This window comes from Monodelphis domestica, chromosome 8 (genome assembly GCF_027887165.1).
Source record: "Monodelphis domestica isolate mMonDom1 chromosome 8, mMonDom1.pri, whole genome shotgun sequence".
In the NCBI taxonomy this organism is placed as follows: domain Eukaryota; kingdom Metazoa; phylum Chordata; class Mammalia; order Didelphimorphia; family Didelphidae; genus Monodelphis; species Monodelphis domestica.
Window position 1 is genome coordinate 57,994,772 of NC_077234.1, and position 19,310 is coordinate 58,014,081.

Genomic DNA, 19,310 nt, shown 5'->3' on the forward strand with positions numbered 1-19,310 from the left:
AGGTGTGACGACCAAGGTGCGAATGAGATAAGGAAGGCAGCTAAGTGTGTCAGCCTGGGGCCAAGTTTTGCATGGAACTGCTTCCCCATGCCCAGGGTTGGCTTTTATTTTTATACCCCAAATGAATACAAATTTTCTTGGCACACAGCTACATTATTCAACATACATGTTCAAAGCATATAATTGGATAAGTGATACATTAACTTTTAATAAATTGATTAACATTCTGTGATCATTCTATATTCTTATATTATTACTATTGATTCTGACAGTACACACAAAGCTTTTGCAAAAGAGAAATTATTTCATCACAGGTGACATAGCTAGAGATCAGTTTTTTCATTAACCTGTGAGGTGCTTGGACTTGTGTACAATCAAAGAAAATCATTTGTTACTTTTAATAAAAATAGATAATCAATCAGAAGTTCTAGAAGACAATTGACAAACACTGTAGCCAAGTTGAGGGATCAAAGGGACTTATGTTTCATGGGCAGTTTCCAAGATAGATTTTAGTTGGTAAAACAAGTCACTGAGGCATGGTGTGCTAGCCTCTCCCTAAGGTGATTGATGTACTGGCTTAGGAGAATTTGTTCTGTGCATAGGAGTGGCGAATTTCTGAGCGTAGTTTTGTTAGAAGTTATATGCATAAGCAGAAGTTAACCCATGATAGTCTTTTAGGTTTGGTTTTGTAAGTATGATCTTTTGGTGGTATTCGGAGGGGATAATGTGGAGCATTAGTATTAATCCTACAAGTATTTTGCTCTCATGTTATTTTTCCTGAAGCTAGGGAGAGAACAATAATCATAGAAATTCCAATAGTAAGGGATGTTAGTGAGAGAAGTCACCCAGAGAGGGGCTAAGTGGGTCTCCATCCTCCCAAGGAGCCACTTTGTGATCTCCTCGTTTCCATGAGTGACCATGTCAAAATATCTTGGTTTGACAGCCTTGGCAAGACATGATACAACAAACAACATTTTTTGTGATAACAAAGAATTGAAAACATATGCCCATTTTAAGGGAGGTGTTGGGTAGACAAATTGTGGTACAAGAATATAATGGAATTTTGCTGTGCTGTAAGAAATGACAACTATGATAGATAGAGAGGAACATGGGAAGATCTACATGAGCTTATAGAGAAAGAAGTTGACAGAACCAAGAAAACAATCTACTTAGTAACCATAATGAGTAAATGGAAAGAACAACCACACCCACAAGCAGATCAAAAGTGATTATTGCAGAATTATGAAGATAAGCATGGCTTCAAAGAAGAAATATAAGAAAGTACTCCCACCTTACCTCTTTTGCAGAGGTGGGAGGTGCCCACACGTTGAGCAATGCACAACATTTTCAGATTTTTTCTTATGTTTTTATCGGTTATTCTGGTTTTATTTCTCTTTTTTGTCTTTAAAAATACTATTTGTTATATGAGATGGCTCTCTGGGAAATGAGGATGAGGTCTGAGGAGATGCAAAAGCAAAAATAAAGATATTAATTAGGAACTTTTAAAAATGAATTTTAATGTGTAATTAATCTTATCTCTGATATAACATTTTTCCTTTGAAGAAACCTTGACACTGATCTAACCTGGCCTTATGCGAGACAATTACAGTAGTGTCCCCTTATCCCCTAATTTTGCTTTTTGTGATTTCAGTTACTGGTACCCTGGTGGTCCTGTGCCCCTAGATGTGATCTCTCCTTTTGGGGTTGAGGCCCCCAAGTGCCAAGCCAAGGGACAGGAGCAGAGAGAGGGCACACATATATATATATATTTCCTAAACTACTTTATGATTATGCTATTTTTAGCATTATCATTAATATTAGATATCATTTTGTTTTTGTATCCAAGTGTCTCCTGTAATTATTTTCCTATATATAGGGGAAATGTACACACACAAGTGTGTGTATTTCTCTCTAGAGAGGGGGAGACATACTTTACTTTTTTTCGTATATATACCCAAAATATGTGATCCCTCCCAAATACAGTCGTATGCTTATATCTCAGGTTTCAACCATCCATGTCTTGGAACATATTCCCCGTGGATACAGAGGCCCTTCTGTACTTGAGTCCTTCTTAAACCACCCTTCTCTCAGCAAGGACTGTTCTATCCCAGAGACTACCCTAATCACTGTTAAATGCCATCCTGCCCAAAGAGTAAGACAGGCTGTGGTATCTCCTGCTTTAACTAAGGTGATAAATTTGAATTAAATGGAGCAGATCATAGATTCAAAGGTCCATAGATTCAAAGTTGAACAGGATCTCAGAGGCCATCAATTCCAACTGTTTCATTTTACAGATGAGGAAACTGATACTCAGAGATTACCTAGCTTGCCTAGGTCTACATAGTTAATAAATATGAGGGATGAGAACTTAATCCAGGTCCACGTTCTGGGATCCCAAACCATTGCTGACTGGGGTACTTCTCTTTGGTCATTCTTCCCCAACTTAGCAAGCATCCAGGCTATTGGAAAGAGCCGCTCAGGTAAGTCAGAAAGCCAGGAGTCTGGAACCTAGGAATCAAGCATTGCCCATTGGTCATATGACTTTGGCCAATCACTTTTCAGGGTCTCAGCTTTCACCTGTAAAATCACAAATGTTGGACTCGCTTACTTTCTTTATCCCCAGCTCTAAAATACTATGGTACATGTCTCACCCTAGGGATGCTTTTATGGGGTCATAGAGTAGACATAGTCATTCCTGTCTCCAATCTACCCCAACCAGCTCAGTCTAGGTCCACACACCTAGAACTGGCTTGGAGCCATGCTCATTCTCTACAAGAAACAAGTTGAGCAATCTTTCACCTGGGCACTTTTCCAGGGACATGTGGTTCAGTGTCAGACTTCCATGCAGAGAGAAGGTAGGGCATGTGAGATATGGAAGCAAGAATGAGAGAAATTGGGACATGGGTGCTGGGAAGGAATCTGTCCTGGAAAAGCAAAAGGAGATTAGGAGGCAGAACTAGAGGTGCTTGGGAAATGCCAAATACCATTCAATCAGCATTTATGAAATGCCTATTATATACCAGGTACTCTGCTAGTTGGCACTGGTAATAAAAAGACAAAAGTGGGATAGGTCTGTCCCCAAGGAGCCTATAGTTTAGGACAAGAACTACAAATATAAGTGTATACAAAACAGATACAAAATGAATATAAGATTAGTTTTTTGTTGGAAGAGGTATACATCAGCAGCTGGGGGTGGGGGGACAGAGGACATACCAATCTATCTATCTATCTATCTATCTGTCTGTCTGTCTGTCTGTCTATCTATTAAAGAGTTTGAGAATGTATTGATTGGAAGGGAAACTCCCATGTGCCAGAAGTCATTCTGGGATATATCTGACTGTAGTTTGGGTCCAGTTCCACGTGGTATCAATCAACAATCATGTATTAAACACTTTTCGAGGACCTGGAGACATGAGAACAAAAGTCCTCAGGGAGCTTACATTCTATCAGCTATAACTTATATTCTATAGAATGTGAATGATGGTCAGTGATGGAGAAACCAACACAATGATGGATGCATCTCCCCTCCCTTTCAGTCACTTTTAGAGGGGATAGCATGGATGGCAGGAAGCTTAGGAGAACAGTTGCCTTACTCAATGTTACACTTGGAAAAAATCAAAGCTTAAAGCTCTAAGCTTTTTGGAACTACAAATTTGCCCCATGCAGGGCAGGGTACCGGCTCTCCCAATCTTCATAGCTCTCTAGGAGCTAGTCTCCTCATTTTCCCAGGCTGGGGTCCAAGGGAAGTAGAAAGACGCCAGGCACTTGGAGGATGGGGCCACCTGGTGATTGGAAAATAGCCTGGACTATTGGCTGCAGGGAAATGGGTGGGGGCACCTTGTCCTGGGCAATGCTGGCAACAGAGGGAGGGCAGACTCTTACTGAAGCACTGCCCATATTTTGAATCTACATTCTGCAAGATATGTGGGTATCCTGGTAGTATCTGGAGTCTGCATTAACTATACGCCCCCAGAAAAGCTCCTCTGGGTTTGAATTAATCAGTCCCCCCTTCAAAACCATAAATGAGTCTCCAGTGATTTCTTTACTTTGATCCACTAGTCAGGACACATTTGTACAAAATAAGGGACATTTAACCAAACAAAAACAAATGAAGGGGAGGCAGCTAGGTGGCCCAGGAGATTGAGAGCCAGACCTAGAGACAGGAGGTCTTGGGTTCAAATTTGACTTCAGATACTTCCTAACTGTGTGAACCTGAGCAAATCACTTAACCCCCCACCCTACCCCATAGTGTACTTCTGCCTTGAAACCAACATACAGTATTGATTCTAAGATGGAAGGGAATCTTTTTTTTTGTCATTTTTTTAAATGAAGGGATTAAAAAAAAGATTTCACTCTACCTACATTCTAGGATCACAGATCCGTAGCTGGAAGGGATCTCAGATTATCTAGTCCAAACCCCTCATTCTATAGATGAAGAAAATGAGGCACAGAGAACTGAAATAATTTGCTCACTCATTCAAGTAATAATCATCAGTGTCAGGATTAAAACACACGATTTGCTGACTCCAGAAACAGGAATCTTTCACTGGGGAAAAGTACTCTTGTCAATAGTCAACATTTAGTAAGCATTTACTTTATGCCAGGCAGTGGGCTGAACGCTAAGGATACACATAAGAAAAAGAAAGATAATCCTTACCCTTAAAGAGCCTAAAGTTTAATGGGAGAAGACAATATGCAAAATGAACCCAAAAAGGAAAAGGAAGGGGAGGGGAAAGGAAAGAAGAGACACAATATACGTCATATTCATGGAGTCAAAACTAAGCAGAGCAGCTGATGGGAAATGAAGTCAGCTGGAAAATTCTGAGATCTTTAAAAAGGGAGAGCTTGAAAAGGGTTTATGGCTTCATCCTGTTGCCCTATAATCAAGGGAGAAATGAAACTAAGGGTGCTATCCAAAACCGTTTCCAGGGAGCGCATATGGGAGACACTCAAGTAAGGGGCACATGTGGGAAGGGCACATACCTGGAGGGCCCGCACAGCAGGAACATCTGTGGCCAGTGCACACATGTGGAAGACACTCATAACAGAGACACAAGTGGCAAGCAGTTCACACCTCTGGAACTTGGAGAACTATCATCGTGCTCTGGGGACAGATACTGTGGCTCTGTTTTTCATTGCTCTCTGAAAAGCATTATGTCTCCATTTCCTGTTGTATTTTCTCTGCTGAATATCTTCTTTGATCATCCTGTCCCCAAATGGCTCTCTACTACCATCTACTGGGCTTTAACTCTGCAGAGATGCTCTGTTGTCCTCTGTTCCTATCCAAGGTGCAGTGCTGGAAAGACTGTCTCAAAGGAGAGCTTGGCCAGCCCTCTTTAGCAACCAGTTGAGGTTATCTGCCACCAAACTGAGTCATAGAGCTCACCAAAGTCATCAGAATGCCCTATGTTGACATGCTCCATACAGGTCAGGGTGCCTGCTTTCCCAATCTTCATAGCTCTCTAGGAGCTAGTCTCCTCATTTTCCCAACCTAGGGTCCAAGGGAAGTAGAAAGATGCTTGATCTGCTGCTGTTTTGGAAATCTTAGAAAGAGGAAAAGAAAGAAAGGAAGAAAGCAGGTAAGAAAAGGAAGGAAGGAAGGAAGGAAGGAAGGAAGGAAGGAAGGAAGGAAGGAAGGAAGGAAGGAAGGAAGGAAGGAAGGAAGGAAGGAAGGAAGGAAGGAAGAAAAGGCTTAAAAAAGAAAAGAAAGTTAATCCCTGTTGCTAGAAGATATAGAGAGGGGTAAGGGTGAGTAGAGAGGAGAACACTGATAATGATCTTATCACATACTACCTTTATGATGGCAAGGTTATAAAAATGAGCTTCTAGAGAAGTTTCTACCATTTTAATCCTCTCGGGGCTTTTATTGGACAATCCTCTTGGCACCGGTAGTACTAAGGGGAAACAAAAAAGAAAAAATGTGTATGCCCCCTCCCCCTGAAGATTCACCATAAAGAAAAAATTTTTTAATGTGGAGGAGGATAAAAGCCAGAAATCTGTGCTTTCCCTCCTCCATTCTGCAGGACTATATCTCAAATCTCAATGATCTGGTCCATATGGTAGGTGATGGATGCTACTTCTTTGCATTTTATAGTGAGCCTCCTAATGCAAGATGGTGATTATGAGCTGATGAGCCAGAGTAGAATCGGGATAATAGGAGCACAGCAAAGATGATGACACCTCCAGTACAATCAGATTCCTCTCCTGACAAAAGGCTGTGATACAAGCAGGAGCAGTGCTGAGACTACCAGAGCCATGCCACAGATGATGTCACTTCTGGCAGAATCAACTCTATCACCAGAAGGTCAGAAACTTCTTGCACAAAACCAGTTCAGGAATCTAAGTTGATACAGACATTTCCCCAGTACTGCCACCCACTTAGTATTCCCTGGATCGTCCATCCAAACTTCTCCTTCCTTGAGAGCTATTATCAGGGAAATAATATGGAATCTTTGTTCCCTCACCCCCATCCCATTTAGAGGACTCTATGGTGGGGGTGGGGGCTGGCTGCCTCCTTCTTTCATAGGGACTAAATATGGACTCTTCCTCATTCTCATTCAGGAACTGAGACTTACCTACAAGAGAGCGAGGGGATTCCCTTTCTTCTAAGTAAGTGCACATTCACCACTGTTATATATATAGCCACAGTTTTCCCTCCTCCCTGTTAGTAAAAAGTAAGGCGCTTCTCAACACTCCCAGGTGCTTTCTGGGAAGCAGTGTTTGAACCCTACCATAGATTAAGAAGTCTGCCGACTGAAGGGAATGGGAGCTATTTTTCCAAGGTATGTATATGGAGTTTTTTGGAGGAATAAAAAAGAACCTCGAGGCCAAGGAGAATGTGCCAGGGAGGAAATCAAAGCCAGCTAGAGCTATGTTTAAAAACAGTTCATTCTTCTCAAGTAAGTTTTCCTGAAAACTGGATCCTAGAAGCCATTGTACTAGAGATCCCTTGTCCTCCCTAAAGTAGCATTCATTTGTCACAGATAGGGTTCCTAGAACCCTGGACACTTATACACTTAATCTATACTGGCAGGTGCATACAAGACAGGTGTTGATTAGTAGGGGAAAATTTCTTGTTTGGAGATGGAAGGGTGCCATTTTGATAGTTGGGGACAGGTTGAAGGTCATGTGGATTACTGGGAATTTCAACTGGCATAAGGAGCCCATTTGAGCGAGAAAGGCCATATTGTGCGATTATGTCCAATACAACATGGCATCGACCCCTCAATATCCATATTGGCCTAGACTCACTTCCCAAACTCTATTGTTCTTATAATGGCTCCAACCTAGTTGTTTAGTATATGATGTCTCTTATGGGTGCTCACATGCCCTAAAAACAAGTGTATACAGTACGAGGCATTGGCAAAATTCCTCTATTGCCCCTAACCCCAAATAGGAGCACTTTTCAGGTCCCAGATCACTCAGTTGAACCCATGACCAGCACCTGGGAACTAGTATAAATGTCTCTGCTCTTAAACCTCTCTTACATTCCAGCCACATAGCCTGGGATTCGGCCCCCTGGGAGGACTTGCCAGGTCTCCTATTCCCTAGGTAGTAATTTTTTACCAAATTAGTGGCAAGTTTCATGTGCCCCTCTTATAAAGGAGAGAGCCAGTAAAATGGCATCCTTTAGGAGCTTATAGGAGTAAGTTGGGCTAGCAGAGGAGGCAGAGTTCCAAGGCTTGTCTCTGGCATAGTAAATCATCTCTTCATGAAGAGCACTAACTCTGAAGAGACCCAGGTACCCATGATTTTTAAAGTACCATTTCTAGGTAGCAATAGAAGCATCCTTTGCTCCACCTAGCTGGTTAGAAGAACCATCTGGTATTATAGAACCCATGTAGGCAACTGGACAAACCATGATTGTCTAACTACAAAGTCCATTCAGTAAGAACTAACACTTAGTAACACTGCCCTTTCAGGAACAGCAGAGCAGCTACTTTTCAAAAGTGGTATAAGAGGAAAATTTGGGAAACTTGTTCTAGAAGTACAACAGTTGTTTATTCTGGCCATCCTTTGGTGCCTGCCAAAGGCTCCATTCAGCCTGGTCTTTGTGGACAGAGAATGTGGGGTTTAACAGTCATAAGACCCAAGAAGACAGATTTTAGACACACTGCTTCGGGTATCACAAGGCTATAGCGTATTCTTAAGAGACATCATTGTACATAACTTGATAAATGGGGACCATCATGATATCCTAGTGGGAAAGGTGATTTCCCTGAAACCCACATGGACCAATAAGTCTCTAGGCTTCCTTCTTAGGTCAGGAGGGGAAGTTACTGTGCTCAGAATCATCTTGATTTTCCACACCTACTATATTCCCCAAAATTTGACTGAATGGGCTGGACCCTGGACTTTCTTAAGGTTGATTCCCATCCTTTGTCCTTCATCTAGGCCACCAGCTGATCTAGGGTCTTTGCTACCAAGGCCTCATCTGTTCTTGGTCAATATTATGTCATCATCGTAGTGGTATACATCAATGCCTTCAGAAAAGGTGGTTATCTCATAGGTCTCTGCCTACCATGATACAGCAATATGAGGGAGATTTGGGATGGCTCTGGAAGGATAGCAAAAATATATTGAACCACTTCCCAGGCCTTTGGAGCGCAGCCGCCCGAGTGCCTGGCTGGCCTTTTGGATCCTGGCATTGATCTCATGGTCTAGGGACCCGTCGTTGGCGATGGTGCTGCCCAGGTACTTGAAAGTGTTGACGTTAGAAAGCTGCATGCTGTCGATTGTAATTCACGGCTAGTTAGTTGGCCTCCCTGGTGCGGGTTGGAACAGCACCTCTGTTTTGCTGAGGCTGATAATCAGGCCAAACAGTTTTGTTGAGGTAGAGAACCTGTCCACAATGGTTTGAAGATGATTTTCTTGGTGGGACATGAGAGCACAGTCATCTGCAAAGAGAGCTTCCAGGATGAGTCTCTCTGTTATCTTTGGTTTTGCAGTCAGTCGGCGAAGGTCAAATAGTGAGCCATCCAGTCGGTATTTGATGTAGATGCCCAGGTCTAGATCCATCACAGCATGTCATAATACTTGGGTGAAGGATAGGTTGAATAGTACCGGAGCGAGGACACAGCCTTGTTTCATTGTGCCATTGGAGATGTTGAAGTGGTCGGAAGTCTCTCCACCAGATAGGACTTCCCCTGTCATGTCAACATGAAAGAGCTGGATCAGTTTGACAAATTTTGCTGGGCAACCGAGCTTGCTGAGGATCACCCACAATGCATCCCTGTTCACTGTGTCAAACGCCTTTGTCAGGTCTATGAAGACAATGTAGAGACTCAGGTTCTGCTCAAGGCATTTTTCCTGCATTTACCTCACCGTGAAGACCATGTCGATGGTGCTTCGATCTGGTTGGAAGCCACATTGTGATTCAGGCAGATTCTGCTCTGAAACAGATGACAGGAGTCTGTTGAGTATAACACAGGTGAGGATCTTTCTGGCAGTGGAGAGTAGTGAGATGCCTCTGTAGTTGTCACAGGCTGCTTGTGAGCCTTTGTTCTTGTATAGGGCTACGTTGGAGGCATCTCTGAGTTCTGGGGGCATGTCTTCCTCTTCCCATATGCTGGTCAGCACTATGTGGAATGCCTGGAGCTCCTTTCCATTTAAGGCCTTGTACACCTCAGTTGGGATCCTGTCTTTACCGGGTGCCTTGCCTGCACTCATTTGTTGAATGGCTTTTTGGACTTCCTCTATTGAAGGAGGGACATCAAGTTGTTCAATGGAGCAGTTCTGGGGGATCTGGTCAAGGGCGCTTTGGTCGACTGAAGAGGGTCAGTTGAGAAGCTGACTGAAGTGCTCTTTCCACCTGTTGCTGATGCTGAGTTCTCCAACACAGCAGTGTAAGCACTGCGACGAAGCTCAAAGTGTACAACGCAGTGGTCCTCAGCTCACTCCTGTACGGTGTGAGACATGGACACTGTACCGGAAGCACATGAAACAGCCGGAGCAATTCCACCAACGCTCCCTCTGGTCAATCATGAGGATCCGATGGCAGGACCGAATCACCAACCAGGAAGTCCTCGACAGAGCCAACTCCACCAGCATCGAAGTCCTGGTCCTCAAGACCCAGCTACGATGGTCTGGACACGTCATCCGCATGGACCCACAGCGAATACCAAGACAGGTATTCTACGGTGAACTGTCAGCTGGACTCAGGAAACAAGGCCGACCAAAGAAAAGATTCAAGGATCAGCTAAAGTCCAACTTGAAGTGGGCTGGCATGACACCAAAGCAACTAGAACTCGCTGCCTCCGACAGAAGCAGATGGAGAATCCACATTCACCATGCCGCTGCCACCTTTGAAGATGAACGACGTTGACTTCTTGCCACTGCGTGTGAACGCCGATACCAGGCCACAACCACACCTCCCGTAACAACTGGCGTCCCAGGCCCCATGTGCCACAAACTGTGTGCCTCAGCCTTTGGACTCCAAAGCCACATGAGGGTACAGTGTAGATGATAATGCACAAAGACAATAGTCATTCTCGGTCACCGAGAGACTACCACTACTACTACTACCCAGGGGAGAGTAAATCTCTCCTGATTAGTCTCAGTCATAAGAATAGAGAAGAAAGCACTGGTGAAGATGATAAGCCCATTCTATATTCAACCCCACACTAGGGCATCTAGTCTATTATATATAAGGTCAGGAACAGCCATCATGATGAACATGATTTTATAGTCCAGCACCCTGTGATCCATCATACTACGTTCCCAGGTATCATCTGCCTTCCTCAGAGACAATAAAGTATTATTGGAAGGGGAACTAGAATACTATGCAGGTGGACCATCAATTGCTTTCTTATCAGCCCTAAGCTTCAGGAGCCTCACCCAAAGTTCCCTCTGGAAGAAGGTGTCATTCCCTTCTGTCCACCTGGCAGCATAGCAGGTTCTGTGACTCCTCCCCTGCTCAGGGCACCTATTTATCTTGAATGCAGTATTTTCTTAAGTCACAGATGTCCTGACCTCTTGCTTGTATTTTCAAAGTTGATTAGCTCACACATGCATAGTTGTGGGACAGGCAAGACCCATAGCAAAAGTCTGAAGCCATTTTGTTAGGTTCCACCCAGAAAGTGTGATCTACTTTCACTCAAGGCAGGTTGGTCATAGATCAAACCTGTTTTCTTTAAAAATTTTCCCTTGTATATCCTCTTTGGAAAACCATCTACACCGGGAATTCATCTTGATGTGTCCACAAGAGCAAAATATTTATGCCATCTCTTTTTGTGATAGCAAAGAATTGGAATCCAGGCAAATTTCCATTGAATGAATTGTGATGTTGGTTTTGCTTGATTATACATATTTATATCAGATTTTATTTTTCTTGCTCTCTCAATGGGTTGAGGAGTGGGAGGTAGGAGGAAGAGAATTTGGAACTTAAAATAATAATAGTAGTTAATATTCATATAGCTCTTACTATATGCTAGGCATTGTGCTAAACATTCAATAATTATGATCTTATTTGATCCTCACAACAACCTGGGAGATAGGTGCTATTATTATCCCTATTTTACAGATGAGGAAACAGAAGCAGAGTTTAAATGACTTATTCAGGGTCCTACAGCTAGGATGCATCTGAAGTCAAATTTGAACTCAAGTCTTCCTGAGTCCAGGAAATAAAACTAAAATAATAATGATTTTTTAAAATTGTGGTACATAATTTTGCTTCTGTTTAGTCATTTCAGTCTTATCCAATTCTTTGTGACCCCATTTGGGATTTTAAAAATACTGAGTGGTTTACCATTTTCTTTTCAAGTTCATTTTATAGATGAGGAAACTGAGGCAAGCAGGATTAAGTCACTTGCTCAGGGTCACAAAACTGTTGAGTGACTGAATCCACATTTGAACTCAAGACTTCCTGGCTCCAGATCCATTGCATTACCTAGCTGCCTCAAAAATGTTTTCAGAAGTGATGACCACAATAAACACAGAAAAACATAGGGAAAAATCTATATATAAGAATAAGGCAAGTTGAACTAAGAAAACCAGAGATACAATGACTACAGCAATATAAATGGAAAAAAATAACCACAAAAAGTGAATATTGCAGAATTATAAAGAACAATCATAAATCCACGAAGGAAATTTAAGAAAATACAACCACCCTTTTGTAGACATAGGAAGTCCATGATTGTGGGGTAAACTCCTTGAGAGAAGGACTATCTTTTGCCTCTTTGTATATCCCAGTGCTCAGCATGGTGCTTGACTCATAGAAGGCACTTAATAAATGTTTATTAATTGATTCATACATATTTTCAGACTTTTTCAATGTGTTCTGTTTTGCTGATTTTTCTTTCTTTTTTAAAATACTATTTATTATATGAGATGAGTCTCTTGGAGGTGGAAGGGGAAAGGGAAAGATCCTGGGGAAATTATGGTGATGTTAAAAAAAAAGTCATCATAAAAAACTTTTTTAAATCTTTGGTTACCTACTTTCTCAAAATCAGTTTTGGTGATTCTTTTCTCCCGAATTCCACATGAGTTTTTTTGGGGGGGGGAGGAGTTTGGGGTATAAAAGTGAATCTCATTTTTAATATTCTCTGATTTGTGTACAAATGAAACTATATGAAGCAAAACAAAAACAAATTTATGATCCTTCACTTCTTCCAGCAATAAAATATGCTCAGGTCTTCTACAACCTCAAAGAACATGGAGTGATTAAGTAATGAAATACATCAGATAGCAATGAAACTCTTGCTGGAATATCTAAATGAATATTTGTACTTTAAATTTTTAGACTTGAAAGACATGGCCTTTTCCTCTGTCCTGACATTTTAACAAATATGACAAATGTACTCAGGGTATAGACATATGAACCAAAGGATCTTGCTGATGGGAGTATTGAGGACAGGCAGACAACTCCAGAGCCCTTGCAGCTGGGGGCCTTTTGTCACTGATAGGCACCAGAGTGGTGGCAGTACAGAGAAAGCAATTTGTTGTTCAAGATTACATAACTTCGTTGGTCCTTTATTATTGACTAAAAGAAAGCTTTTAAACTGCCAAATTGAGCCTATTGAGGGATCTTGAACCCTATTTCTTATGTAACTGCTAACCTTGCTAATAAATTGATGTGCTCAAATGCAATTTCCTCAGTTTTTATCAGTTTCGTTCATAACAGTTAGGGAGCTAGCCAGAAGATTGAAAGAAGAACCCCATCTCTAGAGATCATTTCTTAGAAGAACTACCTAGAGTGCATTGATGGATTACTCCAGAGATCTCTTAGAAGAACTACCTAGAGTGCATTGATGGATTTCTCTATGGAAGACTGCCCTGGAGGTTGGATTACCCCTTGATCTTAATTGCAATTTTCCAAGCTAAGGTAACCCTCCATATTAATGAAAGCCAAGAGCCCCTTAAGGGAATTAAGTTTAAAGAAAATGCTTAAGGAAATAATAAGATCCAGTAGCAGCATACTGAAGAGAAGGTCCCCCCCCACCCCTAAAATTTCTCACATGTTTTAACAAGGGGAAAATCCTGGTTTAATTAAGAATGACAAAAAGCGCGCTATGAAATTATGTGAAATTTGGTCTGTTTGAAACTATAAGAGATTCAGCTGGTAAGTTATTCTGGGCCAATTTTATCATCTTGATTATTGTTTATTAAAGAAATTGAGATTGGCCATTGAACAATCCCATCCCTACCAAGTATTGGTTTGCTGGGTGCCCTGTCTAAAGGACCATGCCCTCCGCTCCTTAAAAGATCCATTTCTATTTGTCAAGTGAAGTGTTTTGAGAATGCTTTTTAGAAACCTGTGTACACTGACTTTTGATTAGATTTTCAGCAGAAGGAAAAATTTTGTAGGCAAGTACATCTACGTGTCTATTTTATCATATCATTCTGTGTGTTTTGGTAAATGTTAATAATTTCTTCCTGTAGTCCAATCAGTCAAATTAAAAAAAGTATATCTTTCTGAGGAACTTTCAAAGCCTTCCAAAAGAGAACTATCTTTGCCTTTCTAACTCTGACCAAGCTGGAAGGGAAGACAAGAGATCCAGAAAAGGAGGAAGGGAATTTTTATTCCTAGTCTGCAGAAATGTATAGCACTTTGAACTAGAAACTAAAATTTGTGACTGAAATGTAAATTCTCTACTGTAAATTTCCAAACTATGGTTTGAGTGTTTTTAAGAAAAGGGCAACTGAAGTTAGTTTGAAAGTAGTATTGAAATTTTATCCTGAAACGAAGTCGTGTGGTCTCATTTAGAACTAGATGTGTTCTCCTATTAGGGAAATCATGTAAAATCAGAACTTAATACGAAATACATTTGCTATTTAGTACTATGCCAAAAAATGCCAGGATTGAATAAACCCAAATTAAAATCCAGTCTCAGAAATTTATTAGCTGTGTGACCTTGAGTAAGTTTCTTCACCTCTGTTTACCTCAGTTTCCATATCTTTCAAGAGGATAATAATAATAGTATACACCAACTGGAGCTGAGAGGATCAAACAATTGTAAAGTGCTTTACAGTGCTTGGCTTGTGTAGATGACGAACAATATATATTCAGAACTTATAGGAATTAATTTGTATGAAATATTTCTTTGGTAATGTTCTTGCACTTAAAGAGTGACTTTCTGAATTAGCATTGACTCCATTTAGAAGTAAGCCTCATAAAGGGAAGAACTTCAATCTAACTTCTTATAACTATCCTGTGATGTTAGTTAGTGAATTATTCTGCTGATACATTTAAGAAATTCAAAGAACAGGGGTAGCTGGGTTGCTCAGTGGATTAAGAGTCAGTCCTAGAGATAGGAGATCCTAGGTTCAAATCTGGGCTCAGACTGTGTGACCCTGGGCAAGTCACTTAACCCCCTTTAACTTAACTTTAACTTAACACAACCATTGACTATTAAAAAAAATTTCAAATAACAACCGACATTAAAAAATGACTAAACATTTTAAAGCACCACAGAAGGCAAGGCTCCCAAACTCTTTAAACTTTAAAAGCCAAAAAAAAAAAAGGTCTGGCATGTTGTAAACTCAATATAAAATAAATATTAGCTATTTTCTGTCCTGGGTTATTATTTACTGGATTTGATCTAATTTGTGTGGAATGCCAAGACTGATAAGATGAATGATTAGGATAAAGCATTTATTTTGTCACTTTTGACATTTTATACTAAATGCATCCAACCGACTTACGTTATTAGATATCTAAGTTTTCTTATATTATGAAATTTGGTATGCCATTGTACTAGAAGAAGAGCTTTCAGATTAAAAGGGAAGGTGCAGTATCGAGAACAGCAACTTCTCTTTTAAGCTGTTCTCTTTTCATTGGGATACTGTCAGAATATGAAATGAGCTATTTGAAGAATGGGATAAAAATGTTTGAAAACTATTAAATATTTAATGAGGTTTATTTTGTGCTAAAATTGATAACAATGATGACTTACCGTTGGGGAGAAGAGTAGTCAAGTTCTTTTAAGTTATTCTTGTCTGTGAAGCAACTTGGGACTGATCAGACCTCGTGACCATACATTGTGAAATTCTAAACTACTGAAATTTGAGGAACTAAGACCTCTTCCAGCCAAAATGGAACATTTTACAAGTCTACTTAAAGGATGAATTTCATCTCAGATCATTTGGAAAATTATGAAATTATTTCTGTTAATAAAAAAGTAATTTCAATACATACCATTCACTGTATTATGAACTACCATTCACTCTATGTGTGAAACTCCAGAAAGGAATTATTCTTAAGTTATAAATGGATAATCGAATGTTCTAATAATTGTGTCATTGTTAACAGCCAGTAGAACATGAAAAGTAATAATATCCTGGTTCTAAGCTATAATTAGTGAATCTTTGATCTTTGAGGTAAAAATCTTGTGGTCCTGTAATCGAATATTATTCTAAGTTTTGATTTTAGATGTGACTGCTTAAGGTATCATTAAGCCAATGCTTAATCATTCAAGAGAAATGTCATGTGCCAGCCAAAGGGAGCCCAGTCTGAGAACTGCTAGAAGTGGATTTTTATTCCAGATAGAAGTTTAGGGAACAACTTTGGCAGAGGCAAAGGTAAGATCCTTTGATTCAGTTTTCTTCTCATTGTGCTCCTTCCTTTCTAAGCAGGAAATTTTCCCACCTGGATATTCTGAGTCTGGCTTTTTTCCCCTGTGAATAAAGTGGAACTTTGCTCGATGATTAGCTGGCATGTGTGACTTGTGCCTACAATCAAACAAAACTAAGGGAGTTATTCCCCCATTTTGGCTTATGTCATATAAGCACATGCCCTTGAGGGGACAATTTTGATATTGTCATAACCATGTCCCTCTTTTTTCCTTTTGTAGCAAATTTATTTGTAGCAAATTTGTAGCAAATATAAATAGGGCAGGTTAACAGAGGAAGTTTAATTGTTGCAATACTAAATCTATTAATAGATTAATATTAAAACATCTGAGTTGCTCTAATAGGATACAAGAATGAAAAATTTTACTGTTTTCAACCTGAATTTGTCATCAAGTCAATACCCCATTCAACTAAGTCAGTACATTCTTAGCTTTGCCAATCCCTTGCTAATAATGATCTGCTTCTAAGATTGAATTCTTGAAGTATTTCATTCTCTCAGAGTGATATGGGGATAATATCCTCAAAAGGAAGGAATTAAATGAGGTCCTAAACTTTGAAACTACAACAGGATCAGACTGTTTTATTATTGGTTTCCAAATGTTTCTAATAGGATATACAGGTCTTAAGTATGTTTCTAGCAACAAGTTCTCAAAACTCGAGTAACTGTTTTATATAAAAACTACATAAATAATTGAAATGTTCTTTCTTTTAGCTCTGTTATTAATAGGGTTAGAACCATAAGATCTAAACTGGCTTTCACTGCAAAAAGTAGTTATTAGAAAACGAAATTTAATAGATTGTACTCAATGATATTGAGTTTTGCTACTGGAAACTTAAACAAAATTATAGAGGAATGGTTCTAACCATAATAAATATGACATTGATTTATTCATCAAGTATGGTATTTATAAGGTGCTTAGCACAGTGACGGGCACATAATAGTTACTTGAGAAATTATTCCTCCACCCCCGAATTGTTGTAGAAGAAAAAAACATCATCTGGTTATTTCTTTTTTTAAAACTCCTTCCATCTTAGAATCAAGGCTGTGTGTTGGTTCTAGGGCAGAAGAGTGGTCAGGGCTAGGCAATGGGGGTCACGCAGCTAGAATCACACAGGTAGATTCTCACACAGCTAGAAAGTGTCTGAGGCCAGATTTGAACTGGTAATTCCCTTTTTGGTGATGAGCCCCTTCACGTTTAGTTAGGCTGCTTTTCCAATGACAGCCCTACAGTCCTCAGCATGTTAGGACCCAACAGAACTTATATTCTGCTCTCATAACCTTTCCCAGCTCAGAACTACCTCAATACCTGCCATGACAAGACAGCAAAGACAGACCTAATTGGATGTTTTCCAAAAGACCATGTTAAAATAAAAATATCTTATCATAGGTGGAGTAACTCAGTGATAAATTATTTCTATGGTACAGAGATGACATCTCTATGGATAGATTATCTCTATATAGGAATTATAGAGATAACCTATAGATTATATATGTATATATGTATAATCTATAGATTATCTCTAAGGTACTAACATAGCGCCTCAAGGTAATGGGATATAGGTTGGGTTGATTTTCATATTGATTTGAGGAATTAAAGATACCAATTATAGGGCACTGTTGGGAAGGGCAGAAACTAAGGCATCAGTCCTCCAGAGAGCAGTTTTGGACATCCAGAGGGTTACCATTTTTGTTCTCAAAAAGTACAGATGAAAAGTTGAGGGAGAATGTCACATCCCACCCAACAATGGGGTAATAATAACTGTTGGTGACTGGTTAGCTAATAAACATTTATTTATTTATTTATTTTAAACCCTTACCTTCCATCTTGGAGTCAATACTGTGTATTGGCTTCAAGGCAGAAGAGTGGTAAGGGCTAGGCAATGGGGGTCAAATGACTTGCCCAGGGTCACACAGCTGGGAAGTGTCTGAGGCCAGATTTGAACCTAGGACCTCCCATCTCTAGGGCTGGCTCTCAATCCACTGAGCTACCCAGCTGCCCCCAACATTTATTTATTTTTAAAACTCTTACCTTCTACCTTTTTTTTAACATTACCTTCCATCTTAGAACCAAAATACTGTGTATTATTTCAAGGCCAAAGAATGGCAATAACTAGACAATTGGGGTTAAATGACTTGCCCAGGGTCACATAGCTAGGAAGCTGTCTAAGGCCATAGTTGAACCTAAGACCTCTCATCTCCAAGGCCCGACTCTATCCACTGAACCACCTACTTGCCTCTATTTATTAAGTGTTTCCTCAATGCTAAGTACTGTGCTAAGACCTAGGGATACAAATAAAATTATAATCTTTATTCAAAAGAAATAAAGAAAGGCAAAAGACAATCCCCACTCTGAAGAAGTTCATGGTCTAATGGAATAGGAACTGGTGTTCTCCATGCTCAGAGTGCATCATCATGGTGGGCTGATGGAAATCTGCTATGTAGAAGAAGCTAGGGAACCTTTTTCCATGAGAGTTGTGATAATGAGGAATGGAAGACCCCTAGACAGACTGGAAAGCACCCAAAGATATTGTGTAACTGGTTTTGGTCTGACTGACCACATGGATAAGAGAAGGCTTTTCCAGTGGACTATATAGCCAGAAGCAGGGGCATCTTCAGAGATCCTTGAGTTAGCTTTGACCAAGGCTTTTTGGCTGTTTCCTCTTTAATTGTCCTCTTAATAAATCTTTTAGACACTCAAAGAGGATGTCTTTTGAGAAACAATATTTAAAGACTTTGGTTTCTTATCCTTATCTCTGTTGGAACTATAGAAATGGGCTCAGACTTTGGTTTATGCCTTTATTCTCTTCCGTTTTAGATGACGGGAAGGGAATCTCTGATCTTGAGAGTTTTGAAAGGTCCAGTAGGCATCCAGGTATCCCTGGGTCCCAGAATCTGAGTTTTGCCACCAGTGAAACATCAACGTCTCAAGGCACATAAAGCACATGGAGCACCCACTTCTCAGACACTTAGATGAGGACTCATTTGTCAATCACACCACATCTGGACATCTAGGACCAAAGCTATGTAAGTACTGAGCCGAGTTTGAATCTACTCTCTCCAGAGACAGCGTCAGTGTAGGGGACAATGTTTCCTGAGGCATTGGGGGACTCATGTTAGCACTTTTCTTCTTATAACTTTAAAATAAATATTCTTTTGTTATAACAACTTATAGGCACTAATCACTGGTATATAACAGTTGGGATCGGAGTGGAGAACACAGCAGATGGGGGCTTGAGCA

At 40.2% G+C, this 19,310-nt stretch overlaps 1 protein-coding gene across 2 annotated transcripts in view; it reads right to left on the reverse strand.

The window, feature by feature from the left end:
* ZBTB38 (zinc finger and BTB domain containing 38) overlaps positions 1 to 19,310 on the reverse strand; it is a 175,324-nt gene that overhangs the window by 140,715 nt on the left and 15,299 nt on the right. The window contains exon 1 of one of the 2 annotated variants that reach the window (XM_007502118.3): positions 4,984 to 5,137. The exons of the other annotated variant lie outside the window; for it this stretch is intronic. The gene's annotated coding sequence lies outside the window, so the exon portion shown is untranslated. Of the gene's footprint in view, positions 1 to 4,983; positions 5,138 to 19,310 lie in introns of those variants that run through there. 2 annotated transcript variants of the gene reach the window in all.